This window comes from Dasypus novemcinctus, chromosome 16, assembly GCF_030445035.2.
Source record: "Dasypus novemcinctus isolate mDasNov1 chromosome 16, mDasNov1.1.hap2, whole genome shotgun sequence".
In the NCBI taxonomy this organism is placed as follows: Eukaryota; Metazoa; Chordata; class Mammalia; order Cingulata; family Dasypodidae; genus Dasypus; species Dasypus novemcinctus.
Genome location: NC_080688.1, coordinates 4,364,090 through 4,388,294, shown reverse-complemented (window position 1 = coordinate 4,388,294; position 24,205 = coordinate 4,364,090). Strand labels below are relative to the sequence as shown.

At 39.2% G+C, this 24,205-nt stretch overlaps 1 pseudogene; it reads left to right on the top strand.

Annotated features, from left to right (window-relative positions):
* Nucleotides 1-23,332: 23,332 nt before the first annotated feature.
* Nucleotides 23,333-23,433, top strand: LOC111761533 (U6 spliceosomal RNA; annotated as a pseudogene).
* Nucleotides 23,434-24,205: the final 772 nt, after the last annotated feature.

The window sequence follows — 24,205 nt, the reverse complement described above, 5'->3', positions numbered from 1 at the left end:
GAGAGCCTACACAACGGGAGCAAATATTTGGTAACCATATATTGCATAGGAGACTTATAACATGCATATATAAAGAACTCCTATATCTTGAAAATAAAAAGATAAACAACCCATTTAAAAAGTGGGAAAAAGATTTAAACAGATACTTCTCCAAAGAAGAAATACAAATGGCTAAAAAGCACATGAAAAAATGCTCCAAATCTCTAGCTATCAGGGAAATGCAAATCAAAACTACAATGAGATACCATCTTACTCCCATAAGATTGGCAGCTATGAGAAAAACATAAGAATACAAATGCTAGAGAGGATGTGAAGAAAGGGGAACACTCATCCACTGCTGGTGGGAATCCAGAAGGATCCAACCATTCTGGAGGACAGTTTGGCGGTTTCTCAAAAAACTAACCATAGATTTGCCATATGACCCATCAATTCCACTGCTGGGTATATATCCAATAGAACAGAAAACAAGGACATAAACAGATATATGCACACCAATGTTCATAGCAGCATTGTTCACTATTGCCAAAAGTAGGAATCAACCCAAATGCTCATCAAAAGATGAATGGATAAATAAAATGTGGTATATACATACAATGGAATACTACTTGGCTTTAAGAACAAATACACTACAAACACACGTGATAACATGGGTGAATCTTGAGAACCTTATGTTGAGTGAAGCAACCCAGGCATTGAAGGATAAATACTACATGACCTCAATGATATGAAATAAGTAAGCCAAGCTGCCTCAGAGAGCTAAAGACTAGATGATATGCTTTCAGGAAATTGGGGGGTAGAGGAAGGATGTAAGCTGACACCTACATGGGTGAAATCTATAATAAGCTGGAGGTAAGTATTTGTATAAGGAAGGGATAAAATGGGGGCATAGAGTTACCTTTGGATGGGGCTTTGCGGGCTTGAGGGAGGCTAGGGATGGAAGGATGGGTAATATCACCCAAGAAATTGGAGGGAGGGTTGGGCAACATATGAACATAGGAGATTGTCAGGTATTTGGTTGAGAGTATAATGCTGAGAAAACCTTTTCAAAAATATAAGGACAGTTACCTATTTGAGATGCTTAAAGGGGATAATCTGATGCAGGACAGGCTCCTAGGGAATATGTGAATGCTCATTTTGCCATAGTGGGTTATATCATTGGATAGAGACCCATATAATGAGAATGAAGGTATACCCACATCCTGGGGAGGACTGATGCCATCAAATAGAAGGAAATGTATCTCTCAAGAGAAATGGTGACTCCCCGTGCATTAGGGCAGTTGACCATGTCAAGCCATCAACACTTTTGCAAGTATCTCTGAACATGGCTCTTCAAGCAATGAAGATTGACTGTCACTGTGGGCCCTAAGGGGAGGGGGGAGGAGGTATTGAATAGATGGAACCAATGTGACAGTGTGGGCAATAGAAGTTTTTCACAAGAGTACACGATGATGGATATAAGACATGTAAAATTACACCAAAAATATATAGGGGCTGATAGGCTAAAATGTAAATCATAATGTAAAACATAAGATAACTAAAAATTTAGAAAATTGTATAATCTAAAATAAAAACCACAATGTAAACACAAATGTTACCATGTTAGAAAGCTATTTTCTCAATATCTATACATCAGTTTCAGTATATATAGTATGAATATGTAAAAAATTACTGCTGTGGAAGGGAAAAGGTTTTATGTTGGATATGTGGGAGGACTGTATATTGTATATATGAATTACTGTGATCTAAAACTCTTGTGAAGATAAGCTTAATAATTAGAAAAAAGAAAAGAAAAAGATCGGATGTAGACACTGAGGAAAAGACGGAAATAGTTGCCTTGCCAATTTACATACAGGACAACACTTATTGCAGTGATGGAAGGCAAAACATCAAAAACAAAGCTTTTTAATTTTTTAATTTTTTGATACCCCAATTTATTTTTAGCATAATTTTTCTAAATTAATATGTATTCTGTATCTAAACTTTAAACTCATCACTATATTCCATTTTACTGTTAAGGGAACCTGGCAATATATTGGGCTTCACTTTTCAGGAAGTTTTGGGTCACAGAGAGGTTCAACAATGGCAGTGGAGGAATACTGGTGTGGGATATTATTGACAGGGGACACATGGTTGGCAGGGAGTTCTTGAGGGCATATATCGAGGGTACATAAAAATGTTTGCATATTTTCATAGTGGATTCAATTAAAAACAACACCTGAAGGAGTGCTTAGTTCCCAGCCAGGGGAGCTCTATCACAGTCCCTAAAGGAACAGCAACAATCCCCCAAGTGCAATGGCAATGACCAAAAAAAGAATGTAGGTCCAACAATGAGCCCTTGATACTAATGACTATGCTTGTGAGCCTGTGCATCTGAAATAAGAACAAGGCCTATTGCTGCAGGGTGCCTAAGAGTTACCTCTTGAGAGCCTCGATGTTGCTCAAATGTGGCCTGTCTCAAAGTCAAACTCAGCATGCAAATGTGTTGCCTTCTCCCCAGCATGGGACATGACTCCCAGGGATGAGCCTCCCTGGCACCAAGTGATTACTACCAAGTATCAGCTGATGATGTAAGTAGAAAATGACCTTGAATAAAAGGGTCAACTCAGACCAGGAGAATATATCAGTCTACATATAATACCAAGAGTTAAAAATGCTTTTTGACCTGAATCAAGGGGGAAATGGAAAGGACAAATGAGTCTATGGGTCTCCAAAAAGAGCCGGGAGGTTATCAGAGGGGTTGCCCTTATGCACACCTCAGCAGAGTCCCAGAGACAGATAAAGTAGATACAACTCTGGTTATTGGTTCTTCTGAAGGCTACAGAGATCCACAGGTTCTATGGTCATGGCTGATGGAGTTCAGTGCCATGGCAGTTGGCCCTTCTTTGGAGTTTGTGTTTCTGTGTGATGGAGCTAAACTCAGAGGTGATCTTTTTTCACAAGCCTCTCCTGTTACTTTTACCAAAACTGTAGTTGTTGCTGGGTATAATATATACCCAGGGGACCTGAATCTCTGGACTGACCACATGATACCCAGGCCCTGAGCATCAACAGACTTCAACTCCTACACTCTGGTTTATTGGACTTACCCCACTCAGCTATCATGGAGTTGAAGAAGGTCAACCACCACACCATGGAGCCGAGTGCCTACAACTGAAAGCAGGAGAATTGCATCCAGCATCCATGTGGGATATAAGCCCCTCCTTGATAGAGATGTGCAGTGGACACAGCCATTCCAAGGTCCACATGGTGGAGGAATAGAGTATGAATTAGAGTGGACTTAATGATATTCCATTCATAAATTATTGTGATTAGTAATGGAAGAAAATGTGGCACTGGTGTGGAGACAGTGGTATGGTGGCTGCTGGGTATGGGGAATGGGAGGAAGAGATGAGATGTGGAGGTGTTTTCAGGACTTGGAATTGTCCTGGGTGATGCTGCAGGGACAGTTACCAGGAATTGCATGTCCTCCCATGACCCACTGGATGGAATGTGGGAGAGTGTGGATTATGATGTGGACCATTGACCATGAGTTGCAGCGATGCTCAGAGATGTATTCACCAAATGCAAAGAATGTCTCATGATGATGGAGAACATTGTTGCTATGGGGGGTGGAGTGGGGTGAAGGGGGTGGGGGTATATGGGGACCTCATTTTTTTAATGTAATATTAAAAAATAAATAAAGACAAAAAATAAGAAATTTTTATGAAATTTTGCCTTTCATCAGTATAAGAGCTATAGTTTTGTATGCATTTTCTTCCACTTATTCCTGCAGTGCCTTACTTTTTTCAATTTCTCTTCAAAGAAGTGTTATGTTATGGAAAAGTCATGCATCAAATGCAAGGGACTCCTATTTTCCCAACCTCTTCCCCTTTTTCCCCATTTCCCTATTAATAACATTGTATATGGATATACTTTACTTGCACCCATGCACAAATATTGAAACATACCGACTAAACATGGTGAATGGTTTACATTACAGCTTATATTTTGGGCCATATGCTATTATAAATTTTGAGGAATTTTATCATGGCCTGTATCCTTCATAGCAAGATCATATAGAACACATCCATAACCCACAAAATGCCCACTTCCATCTATTCCACTCTCTCCCCCTTCCTTAAGGACTCACAGCAGCTACCACTCTTCACTACTTGAATAACAAGATTCATAGATACTTGCAATAACTTTAAAGGTTTAATATACTGTTCTGTCCTCCTTTATTAGTCATTGTCCATGGTCTCAAGAGATACCCACCCTTCTACTTGAGAGCAGCCCCCACAAGGATGGGATACCACCACCTTCCACTAATTATGTTGGTCTCCATTCACATATACCACTCACTGATATAACACATGATGACTAGATGAACACACACACTCCATAGCAGACTGCCCCAGGTGTGCCCCTTCAAAAATGGCCACCTATCCAACTCCCTAAACCAGTAACCCTCATTTACCATATTGCCAAAAGAGCATTACCAACACTGTAGTTTCAACTATGTACCTTCCAATTGCCATTGTTCATCTGCTACCTCCTCCACCTCTCTCCCTATTTCCATATACAGTCAAACCAACCTCCCCAACCCAACAGTGTCACTGCAACACTGTCATGCTCCTCCACCATATAGCTAAATCCTTCTAACTATTCATATATTTTGCCCATATGGGCATTGGCTCACAAGCATTTTGTCTCTTTTTATTTCCAGAAAACCTGCTATCCAGAACATGGTTTTGTGAATCTGCTCAATGTGCTTAATTCATATTACTCAGGTCATGTAATATTTGTCCTTCAGTGACTGGCTTGCTTCACTCAACTTAATATGCTCAAGTTTCATCCATGTTTTTCTGTGTCTTAATACTTTATTCCTTCTTGGAACTGAGTAACATTCCACTGTAAGTTACCATTCATCTGTTGAAGAACATTTGGGTTGATTTCAACTTTTAGCAATATTGAATAATGTTGCTGTGAACATCTGTGTGCATAATCTGTTCGTGTTCTTTCTTTCAGTTCTTCTGTGTATATACCCAGCAGGGCAATTACTGGATCATATGGCAGTTCTATAGTTAATATTCTGTTTGAACGTTCATGCTCTCCTGCACAATGGTTGCACTATTATACATTCCCACCAGGAGTGGATTAGGGTTTTCATTCTTCCACATGCTCTCTAACACTTGTAGTCTACTTTTTTAAAAAAACTGCCACCAGTCTAATTGGTGTAAGATGATATCTCATTTTATTTATGATTTGCATTTCTGTAATACCTAGTGATTTTGATCATCTCTTCATGAAAGTCTTACTGTCTGATGGCTTGGATCTCTGCTTAACCGTATGCTAAACCAACAGATATTTTGAGAGAGCTGTATGAAAACCACTGTCACCTTGAAATAAAAGGGACAGGGAAAGGAGACTTTGAAGGGGAAATTACTTCAAGAGCAAAACCATGGAAGCTGAGATCTGTACTTAGGAAATAAACTTTAGTCAAGACAGGAACCCCAACCCATGTGTACAGGGAGAGTGAGTTTTCCCCAGGAGTTGAAGAGGGTGGATATTACTGTCCAATGTTCTGGGAGACTTTTGCTGCCCTAAGATACAGAGAGGGTGGAGCACATTCCAAAAGGATTAGAGTGGTTAAGGTTAACACCCCACACAGTCTGAAATGGGTGGCCCTGTTCCCCAAAGGTTAGGGAAAGCCAGGTGGTCAATCATTGCTTTGATAGCATTGAACCTGTATGCCAAAGGTAAGGGGAAATGTTGTCTTTAAGTCACTACACTATGGGGGTTAAATCTCTAACCCAAAGATTGAGTAAGGTGTGGTAATCACCTCAACACTCTTGGAGTGTGAGGTCTGGAGTTTGGTCAACATCTAGATGCTTGATGAGGGTGGAACCAAGAAAATAGCCATTGGCATGCCTGTGAATAGGGTGGGATGCCAGAAGTCCCCAAAGAGAAGAAATCATCATTTTAAGAATGACTCTCAGACTTTGAAATTGAACAGAGGATGCCCTGCAGTTTTACTGAACTGTAGAGGACCCATGACTCATGTTTCCCTCCTAATTTCTCCTTACTGTAATGAAAATATTTATCCTTTATCTGCCTATTTGTGCTTTGGAAGCAGATGAATTGTTTGTAAGTTTCAGAGGTCTATATCAGATGGGGCTTTTCCCCAAGACAAATTATATTTGTGTAAATTGATTGTGATATGATTTAGTACTTACATTGTACTGATTTAAGGTCATTTTGAATATTGTAATGTCTTTTTGGAATTCAGAGTGTGGAGTATAGCTGTTTGATATTGTTGATGAATTCCAAAAAGAAATATTGGATTATGTTTGCAAACTGATCTTTTCCCCTGGGTTATATTAGATAATATTGGATTCAGAGGTTTATTTGATTAAGTCATCAGGTAAATGCCTTGTGCCAGTAGGGTGTTGAGTCCCCACCCATTGTTGGGTGGGGACTCACAGAAAAAATGCATGGCAAAGGACAGAGTTGAAGTGTTTTGATGTTGGACTTTTGACATTGGAGTTTGATGCTGAAGCCTTAAGCTGGAGCCCTGGGAAGAGAGAAACCCCAAGCATGGATAGAAGCAAGCCCTGTGAGAAGAGGAACCCAGGAAGCCTGAACCCTTGCAAGTATCAGCAGCCATCTTGCTCCTACATGTGAAAATAGACTTTGGTGAGGGAAGTAACAAGTGCTTTATGGCCTGGTATCTGTAAGCTCCTAGCCTAAATAATTGCCCTTTAGAAAAACCAACCAAATTCTGGTATTTTGCATCAGCACCCCTTGGCTGACTAATACACATTGCTAAAAGAAAGCACGAAGATCTAAATAAAAGAAAGTGCATTCCATGTTCATGTTTTGGAAGAGTAAATATCATTAAGATATCAATACTACCTAAACTGATCTACAGATACAACAAAATTCCAATAAAATTCTAATAGTCATTTTATAGAAATGGATAAACCAATTATCAAATTTATTTAGAATTTAAGGGTCCCTGAATCCAAAATTATCTTCAAAAAGAATGATGTTGGAAAATCCTCACTTCCAGGCTTTAAATATATAACCTAGGAACATTGCTTAAAAATGGCATGAGTGGCATAATTACAGATATATGATCAATGGAATGAAATCAAATTTCAGATGTAGTCTATCACATGTTTGGTCAAGTCATTTTTCCCAAGTGAGTCAGAACAGCCTATTTGACAAATCTTGCTGAGAAAACAGGTTATTCAGAGATAAAAGAAAGAAGGAAGTTCCCTAACTTAGACCTAATACAAAAATTAACACAAAGTGGATCATGGACTTACATATTAAAGCTAGAACCATAAAACTCCTAAATGAAAATGGAGGGAAACATCTTCAATATTTTGCACTAGGTGGTTGTTTCTTAAATCTTATATCCAAATGATGCGCAAAAAAAGAAAAATTCTAAAAGTGACTTTCTCATATTTAACATTTTGTGCTTCAAAGGACTTTGCTAATAAGTTGAAAAAGCAGCTTACTCATTGGGAGAGATTTTCAGAAATCACATATCTGGTAATGGTTTAATTCCTTATTATATAAGGAATCATACAACTCAATGTACAAAGACAATCTGATTAAAATTGACCAAGAATTTTTCTAAAGAAGAATTTCTACTGGTCAACAGTTACATTAAAAGATGCTCAACAGATTGGAGACTTCCGGCAAGATGGTGGCTGAGTGAGCTTGCCTTGCTGTCTCTCCTGGGAAGAGGCAGCTGGGCACCGCTGGAGGTTCTCCGGGACCAGGCTTTTTCAGGATTTTTTCAGGGCAGGAAGTGTCTGGACATCGATTTGGTGGGAAGGTAACGGAAAGGACTGGTCTATAAGATATAATTTGGGACTTTTCAGGAGGGGGAGGCAAGATGGTGGCTGAGTGAACTTCCCGGTTACTAGCTCCTGGGGGGAATCGGCTGGGAGGCGTCGGAGACTCTTTGGGACCGGCTGTTTCGGGATTTTTCCTGGTCCGGAGGTGTCTGGACATCGATTTGGAGGGAAGGTAACAGAGAGGATCCATCTGTGAAATATACACGGAGATCCCAGCTATGCGTGGAGGACTTCCTTCTTGGGTAGGTGGAGCCGAGGCAGCTAGCACCGCAGCGGGCGGCGGGCGGGAGAGCCGAGCCGCACTGCGCCGTGGCGGCGGGCGGTGGGCGGGGAAGCCGAGTCCGGCCAAGCCCGGCTGAGCCGCGGCGGGTGGGGGGGCCGAGCCCAGCTGAGCTCGGCCGAGCCCAGCCGCGCCGCGCCAGGCGGCGAGCGGGAGAGCCGAGCCACGCTGCGCCGCGCCGGGCGGCGGGCGGGAAAGCCGAGCCCAGCCGAGCCGCGGCGGGCGGCAGGCGGGAGACCCGAGCCCAGCCGAGCCCAGCCGAGCCGCAGCGGGCGGCGGGCGGGGGACCGGAGCCCAGCTGAGCCCAGCCGAGCCTGGCGGCGGGGTTTCTGTTCTTTGGTTTTTTTTCTTTTTCTTTTTCTTTTTTTTTTTTCTTGTTGTTGTTCTTGTTGTTCTTTTTTTTTTTTTTCAATCCTCTCTTTCTTGTCCCCATTATTCTTCTTATACTATTCTACCTTAACAATACAATAGGTCCTACAGGAAATACCTCACATTTGCTGGGTTTCCTCACCCTCCACTGCCTCATTTCTCTGTGAATAGATTTAGCCTATCTACACTATCCCCTTTCCCCTACAACTTGATATCCTCCACCATCTGCTATCTCTCCTATATTCCATCTCCCTTTCTTTGATCCACAAAGTGTCTAACTCTTAATTTCTAATTCCTTTGTTTAGTTTTCCATCTGGTATTCGTCCCTGAAACTATTACCTTTCTTTTCTCTTTCCCTCTCTCACGAAAACAATAGCCTCTTAGTACGTACCACATTCCTCCCATATTCAGTCGTCTACCTCATTATAGGTACTTTCCTACTACTATAACTCTACACAATTTACATGATCTAACCTCCATCCTCCCAGAACTCATATTGTTGCTTTGTAAACATATATCACCAATACTACTTCACACTTTTTCCTTCCTTACACAATTGACTTTCCCCAGCACTAATACTTTCCTTTAAAGTGAGCTTAACTAGCAATAAGAAATTGGAATAAGAAGAACAAAGTGACAAAGAGAAGATATAACACTTACGCAAAAACAACAGCTAATTAATCTCCAAGACTAGACAAAGAAGCTAACGAACTGATTAAACCCGTCAAGAAAAAATGTTGACAAGACAGCAACAAAAATCTACAAACCAAACCAGTAATCAGGAAAACATGGCTGAACCCAATCAACAAACTGAAAATCAGGAAGGGGGGCAGGACTTCGCACAAGCAATGAAAGATCTCAGAACATTTATCACCGACAAATTTGATGAAGTAATGAAAGAGGTTAACAGCATGAAGACAACACTTGGAGGGGAAATTGCAGACATGCGCAAAAAAATAACAGATATGATGGAAATGAACACCACAATTCAAGAAATCAAAAATACACTTGCAGCAAATATCAGCAGACTAGAAGAGGCAGAGCAGAGAATTAGTGATGTGGAAGACAGTGCATTGGAAATCAAACAGATAGTAGAAGTGGTCAATAAAAAGGTAGAAAAAATCCAGATAGGACTTAGGGACCTGAATGATAACGCAAAACGCTCAAACATACGTATTATAGGCATTCCAGAAGGAGAAGAGAAGGGAAAGGGGTCAGAAGGAGTGTTGCAGGAAATAATGAATGAAAACTTCCCAAATCTACTGAAAGAGACAGATGTACATATCCAAGAAGCACAGCGCACTCCGCTGGTCATAAACCCCAACAGGCCCACCCCAAGACATATACTTGTCAAATTATCCAATGCTCAAGACAAAGAAAAAATTCTAAAAGCAGCAAGAGAAAAGAAAACCATCACATACAAGGGAAACTACATAAGATTAAGTGCTGATTTCTCATCTGAAACGATGGAGGCAAGAAGGCAGTGGTATGATATAGTCAAGGTACTAAAGGAAAAAAATCTCCAACCAAGAATACTCTATCCAGCTAAACTAGCATTCAAAAATGATGGAGAGTTCAAAATATTCACAGATAAACAGAAACTGAAAGAGTATATCAACAAGAAACCTCCCCTTCAAGAAATTCTTAAGGGAATTCTGCAGGAAGAAAGGAAAAAACAGGACAGTCAGAGATGGAGGAGAGTGTAAAAGCAACAAGAAAGACAAAAATAGAAGGGGAAAATAAAATAATACAAACAAAATATAACAAACACAAATCCAACCAAAACATGGCTACCATAAATAACTCTCTAAACGTAATAACACTGAATGTCAACGGACTAAACTCACCTATCAAAAGATTCAGACTGGGACACTGGATAAGGAAATACGACCCATCTATATGCTGTCTACAAGAGACACATCTTAGACGCAGAGACTCATGGAGGTTGAAAGTGAATGGCTAGAAAACAATCATACAAGCAAACAACAACCAAAAAAAGGCAGGAGTAGCTATATTAATATCAGACAAAATAGACTTTAAATGCGAAACAATTGTGAGAGACAAAGAAGGATACTATATTTTAGTGAAAGGGACAATTTGTCAAGAAGATCGAACAATCATAAATATTTATGCTCCTAACAAAGGCGCCTCTAAATATGTGAGGCAAATGCTGGAAAAACTAAGTGAAAGAATAGATGCATCTACAATTATAGTGGGGGATTTTAATACACCACTATCAACTCTGGACAGAACATCTCAAAAGAGAATCACTAAAGAAACAAAACATTTGAACAGTATATTAGAAGAGCTAGATCTAATAGACATATATAGATCATTACACCCAAACACAGCAGGATATACATTTTTCTCAAGCGCACATGGAACATTCTCCAAGATTGACCATATGCTAGGCCACAAAGAAAGGCTTAATGAATTCAGAAAGATCGAAATCATACAAAACAATATCTCTGACATCAGTGGAGTCAAGCTGGAAATTTGCAAGGGACAGAGACCCAGACTTCACACGACAATTTGGAAATTAAACAGCACACTCTTAGAAAAACAGTGGGTCAAAGAGGAAATCTCAAAAGAAATCAATGACTACCTTGAAACAAATGATAATGATAACACAACATACCAAAATTTATGGGATGCAGCAAAAGCGGTACTGAGAGGGAAATTTATAGCCATAAATTCATGTATCAAAAAAGAAGAAAGAGCAGAAATTGAAGAATTAACTGCACATTTGAAGGAATTAGAAAAACAACAACAAAGTAACCCAACAGGAAGAAGAAGGAAGGAAATAACAAAGATAAGAGCAGAACTAAATGAAATAGAAAATAAGAAAGCACTTGAAAAAATAAACAAGACCAAGAGCTGGTTTTTTGAGAAGATCAACAAAATTGACAAACCTTTAGTGAGACTAACAAAGAAAAAAAGAGAAAAGATGCAAATACACAAAATAAGAAATGAGAAAGGTGATATCACCACTGACCCCACAGAAATAAAGACTATCATAAGAGGATACTTTTAAAAACTATATTCCAACAAAAATGACAATTTAGAGGAAATGGACAAATTCCTAGAAATACATAAGCAGCCCATACTGACGAAAGAAGAAATTGATGATCTTAACAAACCAATCACAAGCAAAGAGATAGAATCAGTCATTAAAAATCTCCCAACTAAGAAGAGCCCAGGGCCAGACGGCTTCACAGGTGAATTCTACAAAACATTCCGGAAAGAACTAACACCAATCCTGTTGAAACTATTCCAAAAAATCGAAACAGAAGGAACACTGCCTAATTCCTTCTATGATGCCAACATTACCCTAGTACCAAAGCCAAACAAAGACACCACAAGAAAGGAAAATTACAGACCAATTTCTCTAATGAACCTAGACGCAAAAATACTTAACAAAATACTTGCTAATCGTATTCAACAACACATTAAACGAATTATACACCATGACCAAGTGGGATTTATCCCAGGTATGCAAGGATGGTTCAACATAAGAAAATCAATCAATGTAATACACCATATAAACAGATTGAGAGAAAAAAACCACATGATTATATCTATAGATGCAGAAAAGGCATTTGACAAAATACAGCACCCCTTCCTGATAAAAACACTCCAAAAAATCAGAATACAAGGAAACTTTTTGAACATGATAAAGAGTATATATGAAAAACCTAAAGCCAACATTGTTTACAATGGCAAAATCCTGAAATCCTTCCCTCTAAAATCAGGAACAAGACAAGGATGCCCATTGTCTCCGCTCCTATTTAACATTATCTTGGAAGTACTGGCTCGAGCACTGAGACAAGAACCAGATATAAAAGGCATTCAAATTGGAAGGGAAGAAGTCAAAAGTTCATTATTTGCAGATGACATGATCCTATATATAGAAAACCCTGAGAGATCTTCAACAAAGCTCCTAGAACTCATAAATGAGGTTAGCAAAGTCGCAGGTTATAAGATCAATGCGCAAAAATCAGTAGCATTTCTATACACCAATAATGAGCAAGATCAGGAGGAAATCAAGAAACAAATACCATTCACAATAGTAAATAAAAAAATCAAATACTTAGGAATAAATTTAACTAAAGAGGTAAAAAACTTATACATCGAGAACTATACAAGATTGTTCAAGGAAATCAAAGAAGACCTAAATAAATGGAAGAATATTCCCTGTTCATGGATAGGAAGACTGAATATTATTAAGATGTCTATCCTACCAAAACTGATCTACACATTCAATGCAATCCCAATAAAAATCAACACAGCCTTCTTTAAGGAACTAGAAAAACTAACTATGAAATTTATTTGGAATAAAAAGAGGCCCCGAATAGCCAAAGACATATTGAAAAAGAAAAACGAAATAGGAGGAATCACACTTCCTGACTTCAAAACATACTACAAAGCTACAGTAGTGAAAACAGCATGGTACAGGCATAAGGAGAGACACACAGACCAATGGAATCGAATTGAAAGTTCAGATATAGAACCTCATGTATATAGCCATATAATATTCGATAAAGCCACCAAACCCTCTCAACTGGGAGAGAATGGCCTATTCAACAAATGGTGCCTGGAGAACTGGATAGCCATATGTAGAAGAATGAAAGAGGATTACCATCTCACACCTTATACAAAGATCAACTCAAGATGGATCAAAGACCTAAATATAAGAGCCAAGACCATAAAGACCTTAGAAAGCAGTGTAGGGAAACATCTACAGGACTCTGTAATAGGAAATGGCTTCATGAATATCACACCAAAAGCACGAGCAGCAAAAGAACAAATAGATAAATGGGACTACCTCAAAATTAAAGCCTTCTGCACCTCAAAGGAGTTTGTCAAGAAAGTAAAAAGGGAACCCACACAATGGGAGAAAATATTTGGCAACCATATATCTGATAAAAGACTTATAACTTGCATATATAAAGAACTCATATATCTCGAAAACAAAAAGATAAACAACCCATTTAAAAAATGGGAAAAAGATTTAAACAGACACTTCTCCAAAGAAGAAATACAAATGGCTAAAAAGCACATGAAAAAATGCTCCAAATCCCTAGCTATCAGGGAAATGCAAATCAAAACTACAATGAGATACCATCTTACTCCCATAAGATTGGCAGCCATGAAAAAAACAGTAGAATACAAATGCTGGAGAGGATGTGAAGAAAGGGGAACACTCATCCATTGCTGGTGGGAATGCAGAAGGATCCAACCATTCTGGAGGACAGTTTGGCAGTTTCTCAAAAAATTATCCATAGATTTGCCATATGACCCAGCAATACCACTGCTGGGTATATACCCATCAGATCTAAAAACAAGGACACAAACCGATATATGTACACCAATGTTCATAGCAGCATTGTTCACCATCACCAAAAGTTGGAATCAATCCAAAAGTCCATCAACAGATGAGTGGATCAATAAAATGTGGTATATACACACAATGGAATACTACTCAGCTGTAAGAACCAATACAGTACAATCGCATGTGATAACATGGATGAACCTTGAGAATCTTATGTTAAGTGAAGCAACCCAGGCATTGAAGGACAAATACTATATGACCTCAATGATATGAAATAAGTTAACTGCCTCAGAGAGCTAGAGTCTGGAAAAGTGGCTTACTGGAAATCGGGGGGTGGAGGAAGGATGTGAGTTAATGTCTGTAGGGGTGGAATCTGTGATGAGCTGGGGGTAAGTATGAGCACAAAGAAGGGACAAAATGGGGGCAAGGGGTTACCTTCGGGTGGGGTTTTCTGGGTTTGAGGGGGGCTGGGGATGGGAAGAGGGGTAATATGGTCCAAGAAATAGGTGGGAGGGAGGGGCAACATACAAACATGGGAGAGTGCCAGAAGTTCATTGAGAACTAAATGCTGAGTAAAACGTATCAAAGTATAAGTAGGGAGGGTCACCTGGTTAGGACGCTCAGGGGGTATGGTCTGATGCGGGACGGACTCCGGAGGGAATAGCTGAAGGCTCATTTTGCCAAGGTGGGTTCTACCATTGGGTGGGGTGGACCCATATCCTGGGGAAGACTAATGCCGTTGAATAGAGAGAACTGTATCTCTCGTGAGAAAGGACGGCTCCCAGGGCATTAGATTGGCAGGCTTTGTGGGCCCTAAGGGGAGGGGAAGTGGACGTGCAATGGATAGAACAAAGGTAAATAAGGGGGCAAAAGAGGAGTTATGTGAGAGTACACGAGGATGAATATAAAACAGCTAATATTACACCCAAAACATATAGGGGACGACAGACTAATAATGAAAACCATAAGACAAAATATAGGATAACTAAAAAATTTAGAAAACTGTACAATCTAAAGTATGGACCACATAGTAAGCACAAATGTTACCTTGTTTGAAAACTATAGTTTCAGAATCTGTACATCAGTTTCAGGAAATATGATATGAATAAGTTAAAAGATTATTGCTGTGGAAGGGAAAAGGTTTTATGGTGGATCTGGGGAAATACTGTATATTGTATATATGAATTTTGGTGATCTAAGACTCTTCTGAAGCTGACATTATGTTGGGATTCACTTTACGGGAAGTTTTGGATCACAGAGTGGTTCAACAATGGCAGCTGAGGAATACTGATATGGGATGTTATTGACAGGATATATATGGTTGACAGGGAGTTATACAGGGCATATGCCCAGGGTATATGGTAATGTCTATATATACTCATAGTGGAAACAATTAAAAACAACAGCTGGGGGGGTACTGGGCTCCTGGCCGGGGGGTCACTGTTGTGGGCCCTGGGAGAGCAGCGGCAATCCTCCAGGTGCAACGGCAAGAACCAGGAAGGAAGGAGGGCCCAACAGTGGGCTCTTGATACTAATGGCTACACTTTTGAGCCTATGCACCTGCAATAAGAACAAGGCCTAGAGTAGCATTGTGCCTGGGGGTTTCCTCCTGACAGCCTTCGTGTTACTCAAATGTGGCCACTCTCACAGCCAAACTCAGCGTGTAGATGTGATGCATTCCCCCCAGCGTGGGACACGACACCCGGGGATGAGCCTCCCTGGCACCGAGGGATCACTACCACATACCAGCTGAAGAAGCAACTAGAAAATGACCTTGAATTAAAGATTCAATGCGGAACAGCAGAATATACCTGTCTACATATAATAACATGACTTCGGGAAGCGGTTTGACCTAATGTAAGGGGGAAATGGAAAGGAGAAATGAGATTATAAGGCTGTGAGTCTCTAAAAAAGAGTCTGGAGATTGTCAGAAGGAATACCCCTATGTACAACTGAACAGAGTCTAAGAGACAGATAAGGTAGATACAACCCCAGGTATTGGTTCTTTTGAGGGATAAAGAGACCCACGGGTTCTATGGTCATGGCAGAAGGGGTTCACTGCCATGACAGATGGCCCTTCTTTGGAGCTGGTGTTTCTGCGTGATGGAAATGGACTCAGAGGGGATCTCTTTTCACAAGACTTGCATGCTACTTTATTGGAATTGTAGTTGGTGCTGAGTTTAAGATATATGTAGGGGATTTGAATCTCTGGACTGATAATATGACACCCAGGCCCAGAGCCTCAACAGACTTCAGCTCCTACACTTTGACTTATTGGACTTACTCCACTCAGCTAACATTGAGTTGAAGAAGGTCAACCACCACAACATGGAGCCTAGAGTGTCTACAACTAGAAGTGGGAAGAGTGCATCCAGTACCCATGTGGAATCTAAGCCCTCACTTGACATAGGTGTGCAATGGACACAACCAATCCAATGTCCACAGAGAAAATGCGGAATGGGTGTGGGAACGGTAGCCATGGGGGCTGCTGGGTGTGGGGAACGGGAGGAAGAGATGAGATGTGGAGGCGTTTTCGGGACGTGGAGTTGTCCTGGATAGTGCTTCACGGACAATTACGGGACACTGTAGATCCCCCCAGGGCCCACTGGATGGAACGTGAGAGAGTCTGGGCTATGATGTGGACCATTGACTATGGGGTGCAGTGATGCTCAGAGATGAACTTACCAGGTGCAATGGATGTATCACGATGATGGGAGAGAGTGTTGCTGTGGGGGGAGTGGGGGGCGGGGGCGGTGGGGTTGAATGGGACCTCATATATTTTTTTAAATGTAATTAAAAAATAATAATAATAAATAAATATTAAAAAAAAAAGATGCTCAACATCACTAGCTATCAGGAAATTGCAGATGAGTTGCAGTGAGATATTTCATACCTTACAGAATAACCATTATTTGTTGTTGTTGTTGTTGTTGTTGTTGTTGGTCAGTTTAATTTTTTTAATTTTTTATTCATTTTTAAAAAAAATATTATTCAAAAAATATGAGGTCCCATTCACCCCCACCACCCCCACCCCCTACTCCCCCCACAGCAACACTCTCTCCCATCATCATGACACATCCATTGCACCTGGTAAGTACATCTCTGGGCATCACTGCACCCCATAGTCAATGACCATTATTTTAAAAGTGCTCATGAAAATGTGGAGAAGAGGGAACAAGACACTGTGGCAGTTCCTCAGGAAGTTAAATAAAGAACTGCAATAAGATCAGGCAATCCCACTATTAGGAATATTTTCAGAAAACTGTAAGAAAGAATGTGAACAAACATTTGTACAGCAATGTTCATAGTGACATTATTCACAATTGTAAACAGATGGACACAGCCCTAGTGTCCATCAAACACTAAGGGATAAAAAATAGGTCAATCCACTTTCAATGTTATACTACTCAAATGTAAGACAAAATGAGCTTGGGATTCATATGACAACATGCATGAATATTATTATGCATGTTGGGTGAAATAATCCAAACACAAAAGGAATATATTGTGTAGTTTCAATAACATGTACTGAAGACAATGAGTAAATTTATATAGTTAAATTACAGTGTATAGGTTAGTAGGAGGTAAGATGAAAGTTGCAAAGGGGAAGTTGATGCTTAATGTAGGTAGAACTTTTTTATAATGTAGACTGTAAATGTGTGGAAATAGGTGGAGTCAATGGTAACACATTATACTGAATATAACTGAAAATGCTGATATGTAATGTGATTCTGTATGACAGGGGTAGCCTCTGGTAGTACATGTCAATTGAAGGGAAACTAGAGAGAAACCTAGGGAATTTATAACAGTGATCTCAGTGATGGATGACTATTGTGGTTAAAGTACATACAGAATGATTTTTTACAAAATACTAAGAATATGATGATAAATGGGGAAATTAAAACTCATGTGATTTATGAACAATAGCTAGCAGTAGTATTGTCAAATTGTTGGTTGTGGGGTGATGTATGGGGTTCTTGTATGATGATATGCACATTTGTTTTGTAAATTCACAATTTTTATTATGCAAGTATTGTTGACGTATGTTCATGTATGAATGACATGGCTAATAAAATTTTATTAAAAAGAATATATTGCTTGGCTTTCATATTTTGGGATTTCATATAAATAGCATTTTACATCTTGATTTTAATAACCAATTTCATGCTTGTGTGTTTACTTTAGGTTCATTCATGTTATTCTAATCTGTGAGTATCCAGTGCTATACAATTCATTGTATGTACTAATGTATTCCTCATTATAAACAGAAAAGTGGAATCTGCCCCATACAGTATTGAATCTATAGATATTTTAATTGCCAAAAGTACTCTCCAATGTACACTGTCTCCAGCGGTGTTAGACTTTTTTCTTTTAAAAACAACTTATTCAAGTGTGTCATTCATGCATGAACATACAGAAACAATACGTGTATAGAAAAAGTTATGAACTTACAAAACAAACATGCATAATATCATACAGGGCTCATATACTTCACCCCAGCAAAAATACCTTGCATTGTTGTGAAACATTTCTAACAAATTTTGAAAGAGCATTGTCAAAATATTAATAATAACCATAGTCCTTACCTTACTTTGGTGTATATTTACCCCAATGCACCCTGTTGTATTTGTGTGTGTGTGTGGTACCAGGTTTTTTCCCTATGTGGGAAAGTGATGCTATATTGGCTGTCCTGAGGGTTTTTTTGTTTTTCTTTTTTTTTCTTTTTTTTTAAGGAGGCACCAGTAACTGAACCTGGGACCTCCAGCTTCTGGTATTCAACCACTTGAGACACATCCACTCCCCTACCCTATTGGGTGGTTTCATTTACCAATAAAGTATATAATTTACCTAAAATGTGCAATAAATGGCATTTGGTATAATCACTAAGTTGTGCATTGATCACCACAATCAATATTAGAGAATTTTCTTTACTCAAAAACAAAAGCATGTCATTATCATACCCATACATGAACACTATTAATTACAAATTCTATGATGTGCTTTCACCATTTCTATTTAAAAACATTTTAATAATTCTGCACAGATTAAAACCTCAGGTTTCCATTCTCTAACCACATTCTTTTCTCTGGTGGCTTATATTCTAGCTACTAATCCCGTGAATTTTCTCATATTTATTTCATAATAGCAAAATCATACATTTGCCCTTTCGTGTCTGACTGGTTTCACTCACTATAGTATCCTGCAGGTTCATACACATTCTCATATCCTTCATGGCTGCATTACTTCTTAGAATTGAATAATATTCCATATGTATATATCACAATTTGTTTATCTAATCATCAGTTGATTGACACCTGGTTGTTTCCATCTTTTCACAATTGCAAATAATGTTCCTATGAACATTGATGTGCAGGTGTCTGTTCATTTCACTGCTCTCAAGTTTTCTGGTTATATACCTAGGAGTGGTATTGCTGGGTCACAAAGTAGATCTATACCTATGTTCCTTAGCAAATGCCAAATGGACTATCATAATGACCATACCATTCAACCCCCCCGCCCCCATCAGCAGTCAATAAGCATTTCTATCTCTCCACATCCTCTCCAACACTTGTAGTTTTCTGTTTGTTAGTGGCCATTCAAGCAGGTGTGAAATTATATCCCATTGTAACTTTGAATTCATTTCTCTAATAGCTAGTAATGCTGAGTAGTTTTCTCATGTGTTTTTTCACAATTTGGATTTCTTATTTAAAAATTGTCTATTCAGGTTTTTTTCTATTTTTTATTTTTGTCCTTTTGTCTTTTATTGTTGAGTTATAGGATCTACTTATATATCATGGATATTAGACACTTGTTGGATGTGTGATTTTCAAATATTTTCTCCCATTGTGTTGGCTGCCTTTTTACCCTAAGTCCTTTGAGGTGAAGAAGTGTTTAATTTTGAGAAGTTCCCACTTATCTATTTTTATTTTTTCAGCTCATGATTTGGGAGTAAAGTTTAAGAGACCTCCACCTACTACAACTTACTGTAGATGTTTACCTACATTATTTCCTAGGAGTTCATGGTACTAGGCTTTATGTTTAAGTCTTTGATACATTTTGAGTTGATTCTCATACAGGGTGTGAGTTAGGGGTACTCTTTCATTCTTTGTGTTATGGATATCCAGTTCTACTGGCTAGTTGTACCAGCCCCATTTATTGAAAAGAGTGTTCTGTCCCAGAAAAGTGGACTTGGTAAGCTTACCAAAAATAAGTTGACCATAGAAGTGAGGGTTTACTTCTAAACTTTCAATTCAATTCCATTGATAAAAATGTCTATATTTTTGCCAATACTATACTCTTTTGAACACTGCAGCATTTTAATACAGTTCAAGGTCAGGGAGCATAAGTCCTCTGACTTTGCTTTTTTGAGGTTGGGTTGGCTATATGGGACCCCTTTCCCATTCAAATAAACTTGGTAATTGATTTTTTTTAAATCTCTGTACATTAAAGTGCTTGAATTTTGATTGTTATTGTTTTGAATCTATAAATCAATTTGGGTAAAATTGACATCATAATGAGGTTTAGTCTTTCAATCCATGAAACAGAATGTCCTTCCATTAGTTTAGGTCTTCTTTGATTACTCTTAGCAGTGCTTTGTAGTTATTGGTATATAGATCCTTTACATTCCCAGTTAAATTAATTTCTAGGTTGTTGCTAGGAATTGCTTCTTGCAATGATAGTTGCTTCACAACTTCATTTCTTTTTTTTTTTTTTTTTTGGTTTTTAATTCATTTTTTAAAAATATTACATTCAAAAAATATGAGGTTCCCATTCACCCCCACCGCCCCCACCCCACCACTCCCCCCACAGCAACACTCTCCCCCATCATCATGTCACATCCATTGCATTTGGTGAGTACATCTCTAGGCATCGCTGCTCCTCATGGTCAATGGTCCACACCACAGCCCACACTATCCCACAGTCCACCCAGGGGACCATGGGAGGGCATACAATGTCTGGTAACTGTCCCTGCAGCACCACCCAGGACAACTCCAACACCCAAAAATGCCCCCACTTCACATCTCTTTCTCTCACTTCCTACCCCCAGCAGCCACAATGGCCACTTTCTCCACATCAATGCCACATTTTCTTCAATTACTAATCACAATAGTTCATGAATAGAATATCTGTAAGTCTACTCTAACCCATTCTCTATTCCTCCATACTGTGGACCTTAGAATGCCCATGTCCACTCCACATTTATATCAAGAGGGGGCTTAGATCCCACATGGATGCTGGATGCAATTCTCCTGCTTTCAGTTGTAGGCACTCTTGGCTCCATGGTGTGGTGGTTGACCTTTTTCACCTCCATGTTAGCTGAGTGGGGTAAGTCCAATAAAACAGAGTGTAGGAGCTGCAAGTCTGCTGAGGCCCAGAGCCTGGCTATCACATGATCAGTCCAGAGATTCAGGTCCCCTGGATATACATTAAACCACAGCAACAACTACAGTTCCGGATAAAAGTAACAGGAGAGGCTTGTGGACAAAGATCACATCTGAGTCCAGCTCCATCACACAGAAACACAAACTTCAAACTAGGGCCAATTGACATGGCACTGATCTCCATCTGCCATGACCATAAAACCTGTGGGTCTCTGAAACCCTCAGAAGAACCAATACCTGGGGTGGCATCTACTTCTACCTGTCTCTGGGACTCTGCTCAGGTGTACATAAGGGCAACCCCTCTGATAACCTCCCAGTTCTTTTTGGAGACTCATAGCCATATAAACTCATTTGTCTTTTCCATTTCCCCCTTTTCTTCAGGACAAAAAAGCATTTTTAATTCCTGGTATTATATGTAGACTGAGATATTCTGCTGGTCCGAGGTGACCCTTTTATTCAAGGTCATTTTCTAGTTACATCATCAGCTATCAGCTGATACTTGGTAGTAATCCCTCGGCATCAGGGAAGCTCATCCCCAGGAGTCATGTCCCATGCTGGAGGGAAGGCAACACATTTACATGCTGAGATTGGCTTCAAGACTGCCACATTTGAGCAACACAGTGGCTCTCAGGAGGTCACTCTTAGGCACCCTGCAGCTCTAGGTCTTGTTCTTATTTCAGGTGCACAGGCTTACAAGCATAGTCATTAGTATCAAGGGCTCATTGTTGGACCTTCGTTCTTTTTTGGTCTTTGCCATTGTACTTGGGGGATTGTTGCTGTTCCTTTAGGGACTGTGTTAGAGCTCTCCTGGCTAGGAACTCAACACTCCCTATGTTGTTGTTTTTTATTGTAACCACTATGAAAATATCCCAACATTTTTATGTACCCCGGATATATGCCCTGTAGAACTCCCTGCCAACCATGTGTCTCCTCTCAAAACATCCCACACCAGTATTCCTCCACTGCCATTGTTGAACCTCTCTGTGATCCAAAACTTCCTGAAAAGTGAAGCGCAATATATTGCCAGGTTCCATTAATAGTAAAATGGAATATAGTGATGCATTTAAAGGTTAGAGAATACATATTAATTTAGAAAAATTACGGTAAAAATAAATTGGGGTATCAAAAAATTTAAAAAGGCAAAAGCTTTGATTTTGATGTTTTGCCTTCCATCATTGCAATAAGTGTTGCCCTGTATGCAAATTGGCAAGGCAAATTCTTCTGTCTTTTCCTCAGTGTCTGCATCCTTCTTTTTCTTTCCTAATTATTAAGCTTATCTTCACAGAAGTTTAAATCACAGTAATTTATATATACAATATACAGTACTCCCACATATCCAGCATAAAACCCCTTTCCCTTCCACAGCAATAATCTTTTTACATATTCATACTATATTTACCAAAACTGATGTACAGATGTTGAAACAATAGCTTTCAAACAAGGTAACATTTGGGTTCACATTGTGGTTTATATTTTAGACTATACAATTTTCTAAATTTTTATTTATCTTGTGTTTTACATTATGATTTACATTTTAGCCTATCAGCCCCTATACATTTTTGTGTAATTTAACATTTCTTATATGCATCCTTGCATAATCTTGTGAACACTTCTATTGCCCAAACAGTTACATTGATTCCATCTATTCATACCTCTTTTCCCCTCCCCTCAGGGCCCACAGTGACAGTTATGGCAACTGTTCTTCCTGGAGGAAGTAATGTCCATCCATTATGATGTCCTTCAAATATGGCAAAAGAAGGGTTTAAATGGATCAAATTTCCTTGTGTCAGCCATGGATTGGGACACACTGGCCAGGAAACTGATATCTTCTGGTGAAACTGACTTTGCACTCTTTCTTCTCTATGTGAGGAACCATTTAACCATCAAAGCCAGTATGAGTCCTGTTTTTCCTGGCAACCATGAAACTTACAATGGAATAGTTTCACATAGTGTAGGTATTCTCATCCTCAATAAAAGTTTGGCATGGTGATCTGGATGCCAGCTCATTAGGGATAGCAAGCAAGGTGCCAAAAGTTCAACAGTCTAGCAAAAACTAACATGCAATAAAAAGTTGCATTCATATAACAAATATAAGCCTCAAATTTACATGGATGAGAGCTTACTTCAGCAGCAGATATACTAAAAATTGGAATGATATAATAATTAGCATGACTCCTGCACAAGGATGACATCCAGTTTTGTGAAAAATCAGATTCAGAGAAGGCAGCATGGAGAAGGAAATTTATAGCCCTAAATACCTATATTATGTAGGGACATTTTCAGGAGTTGGAGTTGTCCTGGGTGGTGCTTCAGGGACAGTTACCGGACATTGTATTTCCTCCCATGGCCTACTGGGTGGACTGTGGGAGAGTGTGGGCTATGGTGTGAGCCACTGACCACGAGGTGCAGCAGTGCTCAGAGATTTATTCACCAAATGCATTGAATGTCTCATGATGATGGAGGAGGTTGTTGTTATGGGGAGAAGAGTGGGGTGATGGGGGTGGGGGTATATGGGGACCTCATATTTTTTATTGTAACATTAAAAAATAAATAAAGACAAATAAAAGAAGATAGTATAGGGGAACAAAAAATAAAATAAAATAAAGAAAGAGTTGAAATCAAAGACCTAACTGAGCACCTGCAGAAAATATAAAAAGAACAACAAACCAATTCCAAAGCAAACAGAAAAAGAGAACTAACAAAGAATAGGGCAGAAATAAACACATTGAGAAACAGAAAACAATGGAGAAAATCAACAAAACAAAAACTGTTTCTTTGAAGACATCAATTAAAATAAAAAACAAAACTCTTAGCCACACAAAGAATGAAAGGGAAAAAATTATGAATGACACTACAGAAATAAGAGTGATCATAAGAAAACATTATAAGAAAATGTGTGCCAACAAGTTAGAAAACATAGATGAAATGGATAAATTCCTAGACATTCACAGAAACCTAGAATAACTCTACAAGAAATAAATGAAGTCAACAA